Raw genomic sequence first — 22,120 nt, 5'->3', positions numbered from 1 at the left:
TTTTTTCTTTAACCCCCCACCCCATTAATTATGAATTTTACATCACAGATTTAACAAAATAAGTAACTATTATTGAAATGCTTATTTTACACCTTGAACATCTTTGTGGTAGATAAGACATGATAAGTGTGCAATTCTTGTTTGTATTATCCCCAGCAGCACAAACTGGAGATATAAAAATTACGAATTAATGGATCATTTAACAATATTCCATCTTTACCTCACTTTAAAATGTACATATGAAGAGATATATTTTGTGTTTGTTCCTCGGTGTTTGTATCACCGCGATCACTGTTGCATATCTGCGTATTGTTAAGTCTCCTGGGCAACGGAGCGTGGACAGTTTCGGCCTTAGAAACCTGCTGAGCCCGACAATTTAAAATACACAATGCTTAATTTTCATTTATGAAATTCAGTTTAGAATTGGTTTGAAATGGCCCATTCTGTGAATGCTTTAGCTGTGGCATGCTTTCAGAGTCTGATGGTTTACACAGCAGCATTTTTTATTATTAAAAGTTTTATTTCTCCCTGTTCAATTGATGAGCCCGTCGTGTTATGTGTCCACACCTCTTTCTCCAGATGACTCTTTTATCTCTAGCACAATGCTGTCTCGTGTCATTGTTAGCAACAGCTGCAAGGGGTGTTGAGCAATCACTATAGGTGCATAAAATTACTACACACGCATTAATGAATGTAATCTACAAACATATTGCTATTTTATGTTAAGAAGAGTTGAACCTACGTGTAATAGACGCAACATTAATATGGTCTGTTTTTATTACTTCGTTTTAATTAGACTGATTAGTTCATTTCTGTATGAATGTCTATTTTACTACTTTGTTTTAATTAGTCTGATTAGTTCATTTCTGTAAGAATGCTGAGATCACAGATTTGACAACATCTCTCCTATAGAGTTATAATATGATAATTATATTAATGTAATGAAACTGAAAAAAGAGGAAAAAATTTAGAATCATGGATGAACATTTGTCACATTTGTCACTGACTGACTGACTAACTACATTTTATTTGACTAGCTGGCATGCTTACTTGTTGGCTGGCTATTACCAGCACTGAGATAACCATGTAAATAATGGAGCCATCCCTGTCAGACCAATCACCGTTACTACTAACCCTCTCATAGTTAATGAAACTTTTTACATTTATACTTAATGATGAAATAGAAACAGCCACAATTTCAACTATCTTCGAAATACAAGTCTTTGAACTTTGACATCGTTAAGGATACCACCCATTTTCAAAATCCATAATATTTTTAATAATTGAGGTTGAGAAAAAACTCAAATACTTTTTAAAGGTCTTAAATAGACCAAACAAATTTTATTATCCACTAAACATTCGAAAGATAACTTCCAAAAAGTTCTATTTCGTCCCATTATGTTTCTACTCATAATATAACCTTTGACTCTTGACACCCCCTCCCCCAAATTAAAAAAAAAAAATTGTTATCAATTTTTTCTTCAAAACTTTACTGGATATACTTAGTATACTGTAGAAAATTGCTTGAAATGTTCAAACTATGCACCCTAAATCACCACAATTATAGTCCATTGTGTTTGACAGGTGATCCAACTTGTAACACTTATTGCAGTAACATTTGGCCTGCTAGACAAGTTTTTTCACTGCAGGTGTATACAATAGTAGAATAAAGAAGTGAAATTGATTCCTATAGTTCTCTCCAAGTTTGACAGAATAATATACAAAGATTACATCTGTCAAAACAAACTCCACAAACACCTGCAGTTTGTCAGCAAACGTCTCAAATTTTCAAGTGAGTTACATGCACATTGCAGTATTATGTTTAACGACACCACTAGAACACATTGATTTATTAATCATTTGCTATCAGATGTCAAACATTTGGTAATTTTGACATACAGTCTTAAGAGAGGAAACCTGCCACATTTTTGTATTAGTAGCATGAGATGTTTTATATGCACCATCCCATGGCCTTTGATATACCAGTCATGGTCCACTGGTTGTATTAGTAGCATGAAATGTTTTATATGCACCATTCCATGGCCTTTGATATACCAGTCATGGTCCACTGGTTGTATTAGTAGCATGAAATGTTTTATATGCACCATCCCATGGCCTTTGATATACCAGTCATGGTCCACTGGTTGTATTAGTAGCATGAAATGTTTTATATGCACCATCCCATGGCCTTTGATATACCAGTCATGGTCCACTGGTTGTATTAGTAGCATGAAATGTTTTATATGCACCATCCCATGGCCTTTGATATACCAGTCATGGTCCACTGGTTGTATTAGTAGCATGAAATGTTTTATATGCACCATCCCATGGCCTTTCATATACCAGTCATGGTCCACTGGTTGTATTAGTAGCATTAAATGTTTTATATGCACCATTCCATGGCCTTTGATATACCAGTCATGGTCCACTGGTTGTATTAGTAGCATGATATCTTTTATATGCACCATTCCATGGCCTTTGATATACCAGTCATGGTCCACTGGTTGTATTAGTAGCATGAGATCTTTTATGTGCACCATCCCATGGCCTTTGATATACCAGTCATGGTCCACTGGTTGTATTAGTAGCATGAAATGTTTTATATGCACCATCCCATGGCCTTTGATATACCAGTCATGGTCCACTGGTTGTATTAGTAGCATGAAATGTTTTATATGCACCATTCCATGGCCTTTGATATACCAGTCATGGTCCACTGGTTGTATTAGTAGCATGAAATGTTTTATATGCACCATCCCATGGCCTTTGATATACCAGTCATGGTCCACTGGTTGTATTAGTAGCATGAAATGTTTTATATGCACCATCCCATAGCCTTTGATATACCAGTCATGGTCCACTGGTTGCAGTGAGAAATAGCCCAATGGGTGCACCGACAGGGATCGATCCCAGACTGACTGCATTGTGAGTGCTTTATACTGGATTATGTCCTACCCTTTTTTTTAATTAACCATTGTCTGTTATTTTCTTTAGATTTAACTGGGTATGACCCCCCTCCCCCCCCCCCAAAAAAAAAAAAAAAAAAAAAAAACCCACCCAAACCCCCCCCCCCCCCACGAAAAACCCCATGCACAAACTGAATTATCGTTGACACAAATCTTTGTCATGTTTTTTCCTGTTCATATCCAGATGAACAAAAGAAATAACAATTTGAAACATACATATTAATAAAACACAAACAAAGTCATATTTTAATGTGAATTCTGTTTTGTTATTTTTTGCATTTGAATTTTTTTCTCTGCATCAGAAAAAACGTTACAGCTATTTGAAGATGTATGGTACCCCTAACAAGGTCAAAGTTCAGTGACCTGTACCTGGAAAATTAGTTCAGATAGAAATCTAAAATTTTAGTTTGGTCATTTTCTCGATTGCTGTATGTGTATTAAATTTCATTGAAATCTAAGATCGTGAGTTCTAAAAGTGATTGATTTGACATGGAACGCCCCTAATTTGTAATTTTAATCTTTGAAACTATTAGATTTATAAATACTGATGAAGTCTTTATCATTCAAGATATAGAAAAACTATCTCTAACAGCATTTAAAATAAGCACTTGTCCGTTTGTCCTGAGAAGTAAAAATCTACTCGGACAAACAAAATGAACCTCGGTAGTTGTCCAGTGGACAAGCAAAATGTTCAATGCAGTTTCATTTTGAGCAATGAAAAATATCATCCTTGTACTTGAATAAAACAAACCATATGTCTGGACAAGTGAAAAATATTGGTGGACAAGTAGATTTCTAGATGTATTTGTCCAGTGGACTAATAAAACATTTTGCTTATTTCTATCACTGTTTAACAGTTAAACTGAAGTATTAAAAGTTACACACCCACCAATATATATTTACCCCCCCCCCCCCCCCGCCCAACAACATTTGAAAGTTAATCCCCAGAAAAGAATAGTTTGACATGACCTATGACCATATATATATCATCATTAATTTTGATTTGACTGCTCTTAATCTGTAATTTTAATCCTTAAAACTGAAATACAGTGGCTCCAAAATTAAGAGGTCCCTTTAAATATGAGACAGTTAATTAATATACTGACTTGCATATCCTCGGCCATTAACACCACGGCATACCATCATAACATGCAATCTGCATTAATGCAGCTCATATCAACCCACACAAACACACAGGGACTCGCCCTGCTTCCCTCCCACCTGGCTGAATAACCAGGTAACCACCCACTAACCTGCCTTTATCTGCTCACCATCTTGCCAGGTAGCAACTGCCCTGTGTTACCAGAAAGTGTAAAATATTTAATGTCTGTCAACAGTTTGCCAAGCTTTGTTTTAAAGCTGATCACACACAGTCTGTGTTTGCCGTTCTGCTTTATGGCAGACTTCAGATGGCTGTGGTTCACTGTATTGCACTGCTAATGTTTAAAGAGACATTTCTCACTTTGTATCCATCGTTAAATGTTTCCGGCTAATTAACAGCTTTAAGGATTAACATTACAGATTAATTGTTTATTTTCTTGCTTATAATACAAATGGTTATTTTATATAATCATACCATCAAATATAAAAATAATATGACATTATTGGGAAATAACATCCAGTTTGATTCCAATTCAGGTAACCAGTTTCCTTTTTTTGTAACTTTTATTTCCATTGTAAATGATGTCCTAAATTTAATATGCAAATAAAAAATAGGTAACGCACAACTAGATATACACGAGGAACACACAAATGAAACAATCGTTCTTACACCTTGTTAAATGATAAACCCTTTCATAAAAACTGCATTGAAAAACATTTTTTTTTTAAAAGGAAAAAGTTTAAAATTATAACTTTCTGAAAATGAAACTGAAACAAAATTGGGATGAAATCAAGATTTTATGTAAATTTTAACATGCTTTGAAACACCTGCACATACTAAGTTTTTAGATAACTTTGCTTTTCAGTACTTTTGCATAGGTGATCAATTATGCTACATAAATTACAGTGAGGTTTTATAAACAAACAATAGAAAACCTGTGAAAAATACTGAATATTAAGCCGAACCTGGGATAGACATGCTCGAAACCTTCGTGGTATAGGAGCATGTAAATATTTTATTGATTGATTGAATATTAAGAAACAACTAAGGGAGAAAATAAGACACTTTTACAAGAATAGTATTTAGTTTAATTTGATCATTCTTATAGCCAAAAGCAGTTGTCTCCCTTACATTAACCTGAAACTCATTTATTTCTTTTTCTTTTCAGTTCAGTTTACTTTTAAAACCATACACATACAAATAATGGTGATAATATTATATAAGGATTGTTCCAGAATAAAACCATACACATACAAATAATGGTGATAATATTATATAAGGATTGTTCCAGAATAAAATCCATGGGAGGTGGGGGTGGGGGGAGGGAGATGACTTAGTGGGTTAGTGGTGGTTGTAGCCCAGTGGTGAAACACTTGCTTGATGTGTGGTAAGTCTAGGTTCAATACCTATTGGTGGAACCATCGGGCTATTTCTCATTCCAGCCAATGCACTATCACTGGTATATCAAAGGCTGTGGTATGTGCTATCCTGTCTGGTTATAGAGCGTATAAAAGAGCCCTTGCTACTAATGGGAAAATGTAGCAGATTTTCTTGCTAAGACTATATGTTAAAATCAGCTGATGATTAATACATTTCATTGTGCTCTAGTGGTGTTGTTAAACCAAACAAACTTTAACTTTAACTTTTTCTCCAAACCAGCTCCAGCTGAAATGGCCCTAGGAGCGTGATTTGGAGGTGTTTGGCCACTACGCTGACATTTCTCCAAACCAGCTCCAGCTGAAATGGCCCTAGGAGCGTGATTTGGAGGTGTTTGGTCACTACGCTGACATTTCTCCAAACCAGCTCCAGCTGAAATGGCCCTAGGAGCGTGATTTGGAGGTGTTTGGCCACTACGCTGACATTTCTCCAAACCAGCTCCAGCTGAAATGGCCCTAGGAGCGTGATTTGGAGGTGTTTGGCCACTACGCTGACATTTCTCCAAACCAGCTCCAGCTGAATATGGCCCTAGGAGCGTGATTTGGAGGTGTTTGGCCACTACGCTGACATTTCTCCAAACCAGCTCCAGCTGAAATGGCCCTAGGAGCGTGATTTGGAGGTGTTTGGCCACTACGCTGACGTTTCTCTCACTAGCCATTAACCAAATAGCATATATAGTTCTAATCATTATGTTTTATTTGTGTTGCTTGTAAAATATTCATGTTGTAAAATGTTGGGAGAGGCCTTAATATAGGCTCACGCCTGTTGGCCAATCCCCAGACTGCTACTGGGTTTTTTGAATGGCAATAAATAGCATGGTAGGGCTCTCATTTACAGTGAGCTGGTTATTCAGCTCCGTGGTAAAACACTCACTTACAGTGTGCTGGTTATTCAGCTCCATGGTAGGACAATGTGCTGGTTATTCAGTTCCGTGGTAGAACACTCATTTATGGTGTGCTGGTTATTCAGTTCTGTGGTAGAACACTCGTTTACGGTGTGCTGGTTATTCAGTTCCGTGGTAGAACACTCGTTTACGATGTGCTGGTTATTCAGTTCCATGGTAGAACACTCGCTTATGGTGTGCTGGTTATTCAGCTCCGTGGTAGAACACTTGTTTACGGTGTGCTGGTTATTCAGTTCAGTGGTAGAACACTCGTTTATGGTGTGCTGGTTATTCAGTTCCGTGGTAAAACACTCGTTTACGGTGTGCTGGTTATTCAGTTCTGTGGTAGAACACTCGTTTACGGTGTGCTGGTTATTCAGTTCCGTGGTAGAACACTCGTTTATGGTGTGCTGGTTATTCAGCTCTGTGGCAGAACACTCGCTTATGGTGTGCTGGTTATTCAGTTCCGTGGCAGGACACTCGTTTATGGTGTGCTGGTTATTCAGTTCCGTGGTAGAACACTCGTTTACGGTGTGCTGCTTATTCAGTTCCGTGGTAGAACACTTGTTTATGGTGTGCTGGTTATTCAGCTCTGTGGCAGAACACTTGCTTATGGTGTGCTGGTTATTCAGTTCCGTGGCAGGACACTCGTTTATGGTGTGCTGGTTATTCAGTTCAGTGGTAGAACACTCGTTTACGGTGTGCTGGTTATTCAGTTCCGTGGTAGAACACTCGTTTATGATGTGCTGGTTATTCAGTTCTGTGGTAGAACACTCGCTTATGGTGTGCTGGTTATTCAGCTCCGTGGTAGAACACTCGTTTACGGTGTGCTGGTTATTCAGTTCAGTGGTAGAACACTCGTTTATGGTGTGCTGGTTATTCAGTTCCGTGGTAAAACACTCGTTTACGATGTGCTGGTTATTCAGTTCCGTGGCAGGACACTCACTGGTGGGCTGATTGAGCTATTTCTTGTTCCAGCCAAATATCAATACATCTACTGTCCCTTAAGTAAGTTTCAGTATGCCAGGATATGCATATAAAATTTTAGTTTTTTTTTCGGTATGACCATTGACCATTAACATGCTTGTGCAATTTTTGGTATGATCAGGGCCCAATTTCACAAAACATTGTAAGACAAGTTTTGCACATAAACATAAATCTACGTCTAAACCACAATTATTATTCTTATTATAATACAACAAATATAGTTTGAAGTACACATATTTCATTTTCTTTTGTCCTTAAAATGCTCCATCTTCCGTAATGATGTAATTTTCTGCATGAAATAGATGCCAAACATGTGTAAATGAATGACCGGTATAACTGCTAGTTGCAGACATAGACTTGCAATATAGGCTGGTTATTTGTAATAAAAACCTTGCCAAATTAAAACTCAACCTTTTTAGTTAATTTGTACAAGCAATATCTTATTAAAGGTGATTTGTTTTCAACTACATTGCCAGAGCCTAGTATTAATTGTTAAATCAAATGAAGTTATTGCAATCACTATCAGTAATGGACATAAACATGCAAAAAGAAATGATTTAACTATTTTCAATATTCTTAATTCTGTTACATCTGTGTAGATCACTCAGACTAGTGTAGGTTATTTGCTTTGTGTAGTGTCATTAAAAATTCATTCATATGTCGCAGTTCCGTTCATACATGGCTTAAAACTGTCATATGCGAATTCACCAAATCCGTTGGGAGTTTAGTGAGTATATTTATACCAAATATGCCCAAAATGTTTAATGAGAGTTTATTATGTTATATATTGTTTGTGAGATTGATATTATGTTATACATGGTTTGTGAGATTGATATTATGTTAGCCATGGTTTGTGAGATTGATATTATGTTATATATGGTTGGTGAGATTGATATTAGGTTATACATGGTTTGTGAGATTGATATTATGTTATACATGGTTTGTGAGATTGATATTATGTTATACATGGTTTGTGAGATTGATATTATGTTATATATGGTTGGTGAGATTGATATTATGTTTTATATGGTTGGTGAGATTGATATTATGTTATATATGGTTTGTGAGATTGATATGTTTCGTCTTGCCAAGCTTTATATGTCACTAATTTGGGCTAAATGGGCTTTTTGGTTGATCTGAGCATACTGGGGTCGTTTTAGTACAGTAATGTTAATAGTAGCTAGTAAATAATGCATTTCAAGTTAGTTTAATCTAATTACAAATTAACAGTCCGTTGATTTTCAGGTGAAATGTTTTTAGGGTTGTGCTTAATTTGGGTTTGCTTGTTTTGGGATCTCTTATTTCAGGCACACTCTTCACCGCCTCAGTTTTGGTGTGGTCTAAAGCCCTGTATTGGTAAGTAACATTTCACTAGGTCACCCATTTTCAAACAAAATATGCCAGGTTACTAACAATACCTTAGGTATGTCCAGTTTAAAGAAACCCTGCTCAGGCCACAAGTAAACCAAACTGAACAAAATATGCCAGGTTGGTAACAGTACCAGGTTGGTAACTAAGTTGGTAACAATAGTTTCTGTCCAGTATTAAAAACCTAAACTGAACTTCAGTAAAGCCCTAATGTTGTGGGGTTTGGAATTACACTTTTTAAGCATGTAGGAGTAAAACGCATTCAAATCATTGTCAGATTGATCCAGCACTTGACAGAGTTTTTTGTTTCTGTGTATCACCAATGTGCTGTTAGGAATCAGCAAGAATTGTCGCATGTTTAAATGCTACTTTGTAATCTTTGTCCTAATGGTGGGCTGTCATTTGGGGATGTAATTTGATTGAACATCTTGATTGTCCAAGATCTGACGTATCAAGAGGTTGGTTTTTTCTGTTGTTTTGTAATTCAACTGGCATGGAAGACAGAAAACAAGAATATTTTTGTTTGACAGTAACTCAGCATATTTGTATGCTTGACACATACTGTTGTTATTGCACCTCGAGCTCTGCAGGATGATGGTAAAATCTGTTGCTCCTACAGCAAGACAGAACCAACAAAGCAAAAGACAACAAACATTTCTTGTTATCTATTACATGCTAAAAAAACCATCAAGAGTATATATAGGTACCAGTAAGAAAACATTTTATTTAGAAAATGATTTTATGTTAAAATGATCAGCACAAAACCAAAGTGTTTTGTATCATTTCTTGGTAACTGGGGTGGGATTTAGCACAGTTGGTTGTGCACTTGCCTAAGGTGCTTGTATCGCAGGATCGAACCACCTCAGTGGATCCATTCAACTGATTGTTTTTTTCTAGTTCCAACCAGTGCACCACAACTGGTCAAAGGCTATGGTATGTGCATTCCTGTCTGTGGAAAAGTGCATATGAAAAATCCCTTGCTGCTAATGGAAATATGTCAGAATTACCAAATTTTGACATTCATTAGCCCTTGATTAATTAATCAATGTGCTCTAGTGGTGTTGTTAAAAAAAAAAACTTTAACTTTTCTAAGTAATTGTTAAAAAGATTAGGCTTGCCTGGTCAAAATTAGGATTGGCCAGGTAACTTGGAACAAATAGTATTTCATGTTACACCCAAGGAATCTTTTATATGCATTTTTACTAGACAGGACATCACATACCAAAACCTTGGATATATCAGTGGTTAACAGAATCTTTCAAGACTAAGGATTGAATCAAATAATAAGTTAAAACATAATGATGAAATGTGATTTAGAAAGGTATCCATACATAATCAAATCTAAAGTTTATTTATATTGGTGAAAAATAATTAAAAGGAAAATATTAGACTGACCTAGAGTTAATAGAGCTATGCTTTGAACAACTGGGCCATGTACTTTCATGAGTGTGTAGTAAACATGTTATTACAACTGGTTACATATCAGATGAATTCAAGACAGTGGTTAGGTAATGTAGCTTTTTATCTGTGGTGGACCAGGTCAGTGACTTTATTCCTATGATAATTAAATTTTACATTAAAATTGTCAATGAGAATTGTTTTTTAAAAGTGCTAAAATATTTATAAGAAATATTTTCAAAGAAACTGTTTCAGTTTGAACAGAGGAGGCAGTGGCTTAACTGCTGTGTTCTCTTCCTCTGCTCCTGTCATCACTTACAGCAAGTATGCATATGTAATTAGCAATAATTGTCTTTTACCCACATTGACAGTAAATGTCTAAAGCCGGTACACCTCGCGCTAATCTGGCGGCCATTCTTGTAGTGTTGACCGTCCGCTGGAAGCGGTATCGCTGTATTACGTGCATTACACGACAGCATTCCTGTGATGCCTCCGTGTGCGCACTGCTTTGAAGCCCTGCGCAGGGACAAGAGATGCCGTGGTAGTGAATCCCTCACATACAGTGGCAAGAAGGCATTGTAATCATGGTCTTTGCGGCCAATTGGCAAGTTATTTGTTTTCTAATGTGCCTGTTGTAAAAGGATCATTGTGAATAATCTCCCCTTACCGAGACAGATGAAAGGGCAAATGAAAAGTAGAAAGTTATATTTAAGTGAATTAAGTTTGAAACCCAGCACGTGATGCGCCCGGCTTTGTTTCCGTCTTGAAGTCGGTTGGGTTTGGGATGATTCGAGGTTCACACAAAATGTTTTGTGAAGTGGAATTTGGGAAGCAGGTTTCTTCAAGTGTTCTTTGTGAGCAAAGTGTATTGTTCTTTTTATTCATGGCTAAAAAAAATTTAAAATAAAAATAAAAAACATTTTTGTCTAGTAGTTTGAAACATGTATATGCACTGGACTGTATGCACTTAATTTTATCCATTTATCCATCTATCCATCTATCCATCCATGCATCCATGCATCCATCCATCCATCCATGCATCCATCCATGCAACCATCCATTCATCCAACCATCCATTCATCCATCCATCCATCCATCCTGTTCATCTATCCACCCCATCCATCCATGCAACCATCCATTCATCTATCCATCCATCCATCCATCCATCCTGTTCATCTATCCATCTGTTGATCCATTCACCCACCCATCCATCCATCCATACATCTGTCTGTACGTCTGCCTGTCCATCCATCCATCCATCCATCCATCCATCCTGTTCATCTATCCATCTGTTGATCCATTCACCCACCCATCCATCCATCCATACATCTGTCTGTACGTCTGCCTGTCCATCCATCCATCCATCCATCCATCCATATGTCTACCCACCAATCCTTACTGGTGGCTATTTTCTTTCTTTTTTAAATATCCAACAAAACATTAAGCTTAAGTCCAAATACTAACTTATGCTTATTATTTTATAGTTTGATTAAAAAACAAAATCCCATTGACCCCTTTTCTTTGGATTCATTTTATTTCTTCCAAATTTAGCAGTTACTTGTATCTTTTATTTAAAATGTAATAGTTTAATGGTCATATATAATTGTTCACCTTTACTGACTGCTATTTGCTGTATAACAGAGAACACGTCATATTTCCATCTGCTGAATAACAGAGTATACTTCATATTTCCATCTGCTGTATAAAGAGTATACTTCATATTTCCATCTGCTGTATAACAGTATACTTCATATTTCTATCTGCTGTATAATAGAGTATACTTCATATTTCCATCTGCTGTATAACAGAGTATACTTCATATTTCCATCTGCTGTATAACATAGTATATTTCATATTTCCATCTGCTGTATAACAGAGTATACTTCATATTTCCATCTGCTGTACGGTATAACAGTATACTTCATATTTCCATCTGCTGTATAACAGAGTTTACTTCATATCTCTTAGACAAATTTGAGCTGTTACAGTACATTTCCCAACTTGGACCATAAATTTGAACAATTTGCCAAGTTCTGTATTCATGGAAGATATATTAAGAAGAATGCCTGTATCATGTTTGATTTACCATCCCCAAATACAGGTATTTTTCCAGAGTTTCTGAAGGTGCACTTTCATACCCCAATTGCACTAACATTGTTTTCTGAAAGATTTAGAAAAGTGATTTAAACGTTCCTGTAGGCTTTGTAAACAGTCCATGCAAGAGTGAAGCAATATCTACAGCTATCATTAATTTTTCAGTAAGTATGAAATATATACCGGTATATATATATATATATATCATCAAAAGTACAGGAGAAGATTTTCCTCTTATCGTGAAGATAAAATTGGATGAAATCATGTAACTCTGTTCCCTGAAACCAGTTCCTCACAGAAAACCTGCATATACTTAAATCATGAGGGAAACCAAAGGTGGAACTAAATATTAGTGCAAGTCAGCTTTTTAAAAGTGTTCAATCACGCAGAAAATTATTCTATTAAAATTTACCTTTTCACTATTAGTGTTGATTTTTACAGTAATTACTCCTGTTCTATGCACGCAATTCCCCTTAGACTTCTAAGTATCATTAACCTATCATATTCGTTTGTTTAATCTGATAATTAAATTCATTAAAAAGTATCTCTTTGATTTAAATGCTAGTATAATGACACTTTTAAAACTTTTAAATGGTGTGTATTCATTTCTGCTAGAAAACACTGTTTGTAACTAAGTTATTATCATTGAAATGGAAAATTTTAACAGCTTGTTTTCAAACAGTGTGAAGAAGCATAAAATTAGTATACTTATGTTGTTTTTATATCGGTTTTCTTTTAAAATGTAGTAAACCGTACTTGTTCTCTTTGATGTACATTCAGACTTGTTACCTTAACAGAACTGTGAAAGGAAGTAAGTCCAAGAACTGTGACTGATTAAATGTCAGCAATAACAGGCAGTTCTAACTGTAAACCTTGGTTACCATAAAATGTGTTAACAGATGCAGCTTTACGCAGACCTTTGTACACTGACTGAAATTGAATGGCAGAAAAAATATGTAGAACATAGAAATGTTTTACCAAATCAGTTTATTATATTATTGATGGTAAAGTTTTCCTTTTGATACATGGTTTACTTTTAAAATGGTGCTTGATGCAAAATATAATTGCCAATGAAAACCTACTCATCATCTACTGTACGAACTAAAAACAATGATCAATTGACCTGCCATTTTTCCCCTCCACAGCCCATGGTGTTTTTTCATTATGAAATATACTTATTAATTTGTTCAAGTATAATTTTTCCCCTTAACGTTTCGAGATCTCCTTTTTAAGCTCTTCTACTAGAGAACTTGTCCAACCTGACTGCTGTCAGTGTTCTTGGAGAGACAGTCCCATACTGGGTAGTCTGAAGGGGTCAGTTGGAGGATATAAAAGGGAAATCTCAAAGTGATGGAGAAAAAAAAAACCTATCGAAGTAATGAACTTTATTTTATCACGGACACAAATTACTTCTGGGTTTGGTAAAAGAATATGGCGGGCCAGCTGACCATCATTTTCGGTATTCGTATTACATGCTGAGTAGCTTCCACATGGTTTAGCATTTTTTTAATATAAATTTTTATACCATGTATCATTTAAACAGTAAACCATGTATCAAACTGAAAGTTACACCATCAATATATATATATGTAAATATATATGTATATGTATATGTATATGTATATGTATATGTATGTATATATATTATATAAACTGGTTTTAGGCAAAATTCAGTGTGCTGCATTACATACTGTTTTTGCTAATCAACTTTAAAAAGCGGGACTTTTTTTTATTATAATTTATATTATATTAATGAAACCGCACATGTGTTTGTTAAATAAATATATTTTGAATAACGAGTAAACAAGAAATAAATATAATAGTAATGTTCATTATAGTATACTATAGTACCACTAAACTAGAAGGGAAGTAACTCTGTTTTGTACTTGATCACGAAGCTGTACTTGGTGAATGGGTGAGATGGGTGAGGCAAGCAGTGCTTGATGAAGTTGATTAATTGGAACATCACTAGCACTGTGCTACATTCTGTCCTCTGAGAAGACTTTTTTTTTTGAAGCATTATATTAAAAAAAAAGTGAATGCCCTTCTACAATGAATTGAAGTGTGATGGTTTTTATAGAAATTCATGACTTCATTGTTGGCCGTTTTTTCTGCAATAAAAGAAGTGAGCCATGAGACTCGAGTAAGCCTGGGCTGGAACCGTTCCTCAGCTAGTCCTAACGCAAACTGTTGAATCAGAAATCATTTGCAACAGTTCAGGATTGTCATTAATTGAAGAATTTTCATTTTGCGAATCTCAATTTGAAGAAACCCAACTATTTGAATCTGTGATTGTTGCTCACCCTTTGTTGCCGCGAGGCCTGGCTGGAAGAGGGTGCTGTGAAAAATCTATAATAAAGTATAATAGGTGTCATGGCATGGCTTTGATATTCGTCACAATCTGACACAATTCCTATAAATCTCGACCACGCTCGATCTCCGCGCTCAAAGACAAATTCAGCCAAGAGAAGAAAATTGAACAAAAATCTCTGCTTCTGCTGGTGCCATTATCTCTAATAATTTGGAGTTGGGAAAATTTTGGGCAGAATTGATCCAAAGTTGATGAACAGTATGACAAGAGATGCATTTGGGCTAGATTTAGCATTGTGCTTGATTGATTTTTCGAGTAATAATGCACATTTGCATCAGAGCTATAGAAGAAAAAGATAAATCAATAGAGGCTTTTTCTTTCATTGTTGAAGTGTGTTTCGGCGAAATGTAACCCAGGGGCAAGTAACGATTGTGCGTACGCCCCACTCAGCGCTCCCAGCACCCCAGCTGCAGACAATGGGAGCTAATCTGTTATTATTCCGAGTGGATTAGAACTATCGGTTCGGTGCAAGCTTTCATCGCTCTGTCTCGTGGTCGGCTTGCGTCCTGTAATGCTTCAAAAATCAATGCCACTCCCAACAATGTCAGATGTCAGTTTTTGTAGAATGTGAAATTTCCATACTTGAGGAATGTTCTTTTGGTGTAATCCCACTTGATGGTATTTGTGAAGTTGAGCTAAATCTTTGAACAACTTGAGAAAATAAAAAGAATAGGAATGGTGGTATGATGAATCCCCAGCACTTTGTTCAGTAAATTGAGGCTTAATTATCACATTTGTTTAGTGTGAAAGAAAGAAACCTGTTACTATCACACACTTGTTATTTTTTATATTAGAAACAGATACAGGTTTAGGTTTTATATAAACTTTCTCATGAACCTATAACTCATATATTCAAAGGCTGTGGTATCCTGTCTATGGGATGGTGCATATAAAAGATCCTTTACTACATTGTCTAATGGGAAAATGTAGCAGGTTTTCTCTCTAAGACTGTCAAAATTATTAAATGTTTGACATCCAATAACCAATGATTAATAAATCAATTGTCATTAAACAAACCAAATGTAAACTTTTCCCATGCACAGATAGGACAGTACATACCATGACCTTTAGATGTATCATTTCCACCAGAGGCTATGCTACTAATTTGTATTTGAAACTAAACATGAAAATTCATTGAAAATATGATTCTTTTTTTTAAAAAATGGCCATGTTTAAAACAAAATGTCTACTGAATATTCAGAATGTGTGATGAATATGTGGAAGTATTTTTAAAAATATGATTCTATATTTTTTAAATGACATTATATTGAATACGTATACTTTCATGAATAGAAAATGATAATGGTTTTGAAATATCTTAAAAGGACAGAACCTAGTTTCAACCCATGAAAATTAACACGAAGTTTAGTTAATCTACAAACCTGTAACACATTTGGATAAAGTTACAATTGAGTGAAACACGAGTCTGTGAAATGGTGAAATACCCTCTAAGAATAGACTAAAACTCGACTCCATAACTGTTACTTCTCAGACGCATATACATTAAAAAATGTATTTTGTGATATTAAAACACCAGGATGACCAAAAACACTTGGATTGTTTGAAAATTGATCCACTAAATCATAAAATGTAAGTATAGTATGATTTCAGTTACAAAACAACGGCTATAATAGTAAAAAAGCGAGGTAAGCGTTAGTGTTTAAAAACTAGGGTATGTCCCTTTAAATTAAAAGGAAACTTATGATGGCTTTTAAATACAATGAATAATATTAAAATTAATATAAAAACGTATTAAGTTTTAAATACAATGAATAATATTAAAATTAATATAAAAACATATTAACTTTTAAATACAATGAATAATATTAAAATTAATATAAAAACGTATTAAGTTTTAAATACAATGAATAATATTAAAATTAATATAAAAACGTATTAAGTTTTAAATACAATGAATAATATTAAAATTAATATAAAAACGTATTAACTTTTAAATACAATGAATAATATTAAAATTAATATAAAAACGTATTAAGTTTTAAACCCATATCAGTTTGCATAAGTTATTTTTTTAATCACAATGTAAATAGAACCATTTTTTAAAGACATTTATTACCATCAAATTTCAGATGTTAAATATCCCTTTTTGATTCATGAATGAAGACAACTAAGGAAGCAGCCACGGTAAACCAGTGCAGTCGTACCTTTAATCTCTTGGTTACTAGCAACAGTTTAGGTGAAACTGCCTTCCTGGCAAAGGTAAACCAGTGCAGTAGTACCTTTAATCTCTTGGTTACTAGCAAGAGTTTAGGTGAAACTGCCTTCCTGGCCAAGGTAAACCAGTGCAGTCGTACCTTTAATCTCTTGGTTACTAGCAACAGTTTAGGTGAAACTGCCTTCCTGGCCAAGGTAAACCAGTGCAGTCGTACCTTTAATCTCTTGGTTACTAGCAAGAGTTTAGGTGAAACTGCCTTCCTGGCCAAGGTAAACCAGTGCAGTCGTACCTTTAATCTCTTGGTTACTAGCAACAGTTTAGGTGAAACTGCCTTCCTGGCCAAGGTAAACCAGTGCAGTCGTACCTATAATCTCTTGATTACTAGCAACAGTTTAGGTGAAACTGCCTTCCTGGCAAAGGTAAACCAGTGCAGTCGTACCTTTAATCTCTTGGTTACTAGCAAGAGTTTAGGTGAAACTGCCTTCCTGGCCAAGGTAAACCAGTGCAGTCGTACCTTTAATCTCTTGGTTACTAGCAACAGTTTAGGTGAAACTGCCTTCCTGGCCAAGGTAAACCAGTGCAGTCCTACCTTTAATCTCTTGGTTACTAGCAAGAGTTTAGGTGAAACTGCCTTCCTGGCCAAGGTAAACCAGTGCAGTCGTACCTTTAATCTCTTGGTTACTAGCAACAGTTTAGGTGAAACTGCCTTCCTGGCCAAGGTAAACCAGTGCAGTCGTACCTATAATCTCTTGATTACTAGCAACAGTTTAGGTGAAACTGCCTTCCTGGCCAAGGTAAACCAGTGCAGTCGTACCTTTAATCTCTTGGTTACTAGCAACAGTTTAGGTGAAACTGCCTTCCTGGCCAAGGTAAACCAGTGCAGTCGTACCTATAATCTCTTGATTACTAGTAACAATTCAGGTGAAACTGCCTTCCTGGCCAAGGTAAACCAGTGCAGTCGTACCTATAATCTCTTGATTACTAGTAACAATTCAGGTGAAACTGCCTTCCTGGCCAAGGTAAACCAGTGCAGTCGTACCTATAATCTCTTGATTACTAGTAACAGTTTAGGTGAAACTGCCTTCCTGGCCAAGGTAAACCAGTGCAGTCCTACCTTTAATCTCTTGGTTACTAGCAAGAGTTTAGGTGAAACTGCCTTCCTGGCCAAGGTAAACCAGTGCAGTCGTACCTTTAATCTCTTGGTTACTAGCAACAGTTTAGGTGAAACTGCCTTCCTGGCCAAGGTAAACCAGTGCAGTCGTACCTATAATCTCTTGATTACTAGCAACAATTCAGGTGAAACTGCCTTCCTGGCCAAGGTAAACCAGTGCAGTCGTACCTATAATCTCTTGATTACTAGTAACAATTCAGGTGAAACTGCCTTCCTGGCCAAGGTAAACCAGTGCAGTCGTACCTTTAATCTCTTGATTACTAGTAACAATTCAGGTGAAACTGCCTTCCTGGGTTGATTCAACATTTTATCTTCACCCCTATGTTAAAAATCAGATTTAATCTACAAATTGATGGTAATTTGTTAACAAAGTTTTTTTCAAATAGGCAATTTTTTTTGGTAAAAATGTAATGAGTATTGCTGTGGATTTAAACTTTGTAATATGTTTTTATAAGAATTTTAATATTATTCACTGTAGATTTAAATGCCAATTCATCATTTCTGTTTTCATGATAACAGACTATAAAATTATTTCATCATTTCGAGATAATTGTAACTGCGTGTTTCAGTGACAGCTTAACCATTCAAGACAGCATGTCAACAATAATAGGAGAAAACATATTTTTACTAACATTTGTCAAATTCATGATCAACATTAACATTATAACAAACTTCATTACCTTTGTGTAAAACAATTTGTTTTCAAGTTGTTCCCTTGGAAATAAGTTGATGGTAAAAGTTTCCAGAAGTTGTCATGGGACAATTTGTCCTCAACCCAGGGATGAGGTAGGAATAAAATGATGCCTTTACAGGCCTCCATAAATTGGTCATGTAATTTTATTCAGCATTTGTGTACAATTACTGAATGATCAATCTTAGTGATGTTTTTTTCTTCTTTGTTTATCAATTTGAAAAAAAGGTCATGCAAAACCAAATTAGGTTTTACAATTTTGTTTTGGCATAATACTCTGTTTCAGGTTACTCAATGCAAATTGTGAATTAAAAAGCTCTGTAAGTCCACCAATCCACCTTTACAGTAACCATTGGTATTCATGCCCTCCATAATCGAATGAATGAATCGGTCAATCAGCAAATGAATCAAGGAATGAATCAAGGAATGGATATTTAACAATACCCCAGCACTAGCTATTGGGAGTCAGAGATGATGTATGAAGCAGTTTGCTCCCTCATAGATTCCCTTACAGTGAAGATATTTTCTGAAACGGAAACATACGCTTTTCTTGTCCAGATGGAATGTTTATATATTACATTTGCTATGCATCTGTACTTTCTCATTAGTTTTAATATATTGTGTTGATTTTGTAAAACTTATCAAAATTATCTAATATGCATGTGTGTGAAATGAGACACAAGATAGAGTTTAAAATGTTTATTAAAAAAGATTATATACAGTTTATCATGTTTATTAAAAGATTGTGTGTTATTTCGTTCAGAATCATGAGGTTACAAACAAAATTAAACATGCAGATGGATATAAATATATTCCAAAATAACATCACACTTGGTATGTAGGACAGGTTTTATCTGTGGGCTGATGTTGGGGTCAATAAACTGTAATTTAGAAAATATAAATGTTAATATGAGTGAGATTGACATCTCCAGTATGATTACACATGGCATCAGATAAAACACATCACATCAGATAAAACACATCAGTAACACGTGTGAATTTCAAACACTCTGTTATTAAGGGTCATTCATAATTATCAACATTTAATATATATATAATTATCAGCATTTAATATATATATATTTTTCAACATTTAATATATATATAATTTTCAACATTTAATATATATATATTTTTCAACATTTAATATATATATAATTTTCACCATTTAATATATATATAATTTTCAGCATTTAATATATATATAATTTTCAACATTTAATATATATATAATTATCAACATTTAATATATATATAATTTTCACTAGTTTTCAACCTGACAGTACCTAATTTTTTTTTTGGGTTAAACATTATTATTATTTAAAAGAAACACCAAATGAAATCCCCCAGATTTACTCTAGTTTATATACCACAGTGGCAGAAATACCCATATATTTTCTGTCTCCCACAAAAAGGTCATTGGAAAAATACTTGCTGTAAATTCTTGTAATTAATTGAGCCACATAATTCAACAAATACATATTTTAATATGTTTGTTTACCCTTAAATATATTTATAGTATTGTTGGTTTAAACGTCATTGAGAGATGTGTGATGTAGGAATACAAAGTTTCATTGATAAATCACCAAATCAGGTGACCACCAAATGATGTCATTTGCGAAATGACTTCATTTTGGTAAGCAGAAAAAACATGTTTTTTCATTTAAATAATTTAGAAAATTTTGGAAAAAGCAGTTTTATTTTTTAATTTAATTAATTTAGCTTTGCATCATTCCTATTACCTGTATATCTTCCAAAAATATACATAAAAAAAAAGCCAGAAAGAAAAAATAGTGAAACATTTTGTACACAATGTAAGCGAACTCACTGAACCAGATGGCCCATAACCAGAAACGATTCTGTCCAAAGTCAGAAAAACAGGTACAAGTTTGAGAACAATCAACAAAAATATTAACAGTTCATATTTTTAGAAAAATCTCAAAAAGGAAAGCAATTTAGTTAAAGAATGTTTATTTTGTTTATCAACACCATTAAAGCATGTTGATTTATTAATAATCGTCTATTGAATGTCAAACATTTGGTAATTGTGACATATAGCCTTAGAGAGGAAAGCTGCTACAATTTTTCCATTAGTAACAAGGGATCTCTTATATGCACCATCCCATAGACAGGACAGCATATGCCACAGCCTTTGATATACCAGTTGTAGTTCACTGGCTGGAACGAGAAATAGCGCAATGGGTTAACTGACAGGAACCATCCCAGTCTGACCACGCATCAAGTGAGTGCTTTACCACTGGGCTGCGTCTCTCCCCCCCCCCCATTAGCAGTTCATTACTCCTGTCTGACCACGCATCAAGTGAGTGCTTTACCACTGGGCTACGTCCCCCCCCCCCCCCCATTAGCAGTTCATTACTCCTGTCTGACCATGCATCAAGTGAGTGCTTTACCACTGGGCTATGTCTCTCCCCCCCCCCCCCATAGCAGTTCATTACTCCTGTTTGACCATGCATCAAGTGAGTGCTTTACCACTGGGCTGCGTCCCCCCCCCCCCCATTAGCAGTTCATTACTCCTGTCTGACCACGCATCAAGTGAGTGCTTTACCACTGGGCTACGTCCCCCTCCCCCCCCATTAGCAGTTCATTACTCCTGTCTGACCACGCATCAAGTGAGTGCTTTACCACTGGGCTACGTCCCCCCCCCCCCCCCCCATTAGCAGTTCATTACTCCTGTCTGACCACGCATCAAGTGAGTGCTTTACCACTGGGCTACGTCCCCCTCCCCCCCCCCCCATAGCAGTTCATTACTCCTGTCTGACCACGCATCAAGTGAGTGCTTTACCACTGGGCTATGTCTCTCCCCCCCCCCATTAGCAGTTCATTACTCCTGTCTGACCACGCATCAAGTGAGTGCTTTACCACTGGGCTACGTCCCCCCCCCCCCCCCCATTAGCAGTTCATTACTCCTGTCTGACCATGCATCAAGTGAGTGCTTTACCACTGGGCTACGTCCCCCTCCCCCCCCATAGCAGTTCATTACTCCTGTTTGACCACGCATCAAGTGAGTGCTTTACCACTGGGCTATGTCTCTCCCCCCCCCGCCCCCTGTTTGACCATAGCAGTTCATTACTCCTGTCCACGCATCAAGTGAGTGCTTTACCACTGGGCTATGTCTCTCCCCCGCCCCATAGCAGTTCATTACTCCTGTCCACGCATCAAGTGAGTGCTTTACCACTGGGCTACGTGGCCCCCGCCCCCCCCCGCCCCCCCCATAGCAGTTCAGTTCATTACTCTTTTTTACATGTCTGTCTCTACCAAAAATCTACATAAGACAAAAAGTTTGTAAAAAGAAGAGAAATAGTGGATTACTGTCATTTTCACAAAGAGTGGACAGATTTTGTTCTGGTTGTCAGACTCCTATATTGCAGAGCAATAGTGTTTATTATTTCTGTCACAAAGTAAATGAAAACCTGTTGCTATGGTGTGGCCATTTAACAATTTCATTACTTAGTAAT

The 22,120-nt window shown here is 35.9% G+C and overlaps 1 long non-coding RNA gene across 1 annotated transcript in view; it reads left to right on the top strand.

Moving 5' to 3' along the window:
- The window catches only part of LOC121380498, a 75,195-nt gene that overhangs the window by 52,629 nt on the left and 446 nt on the right, over positions 1–22,120 (top strand). The window lies entirely within an intron of this gene.

Source organism: Gigantopelta aegis, chromosome 9 (assembly GCF_016097555.1).
Source record: "Gigantopelta aegis isolate Gae_Host chromosome 9, Gae_host_genome, whole genome shotgun sequence".
Classification (NCBI taxonomy): Eukaryota; Metazoa; Mollusca; class Gastropoda; order Neomphalida; family Peltospiridae; genus Gigantopelta; species Gigantopelta aegis.
This window is presented reverse-complemented; position numbering and strand designations above follow the sequence as displayed.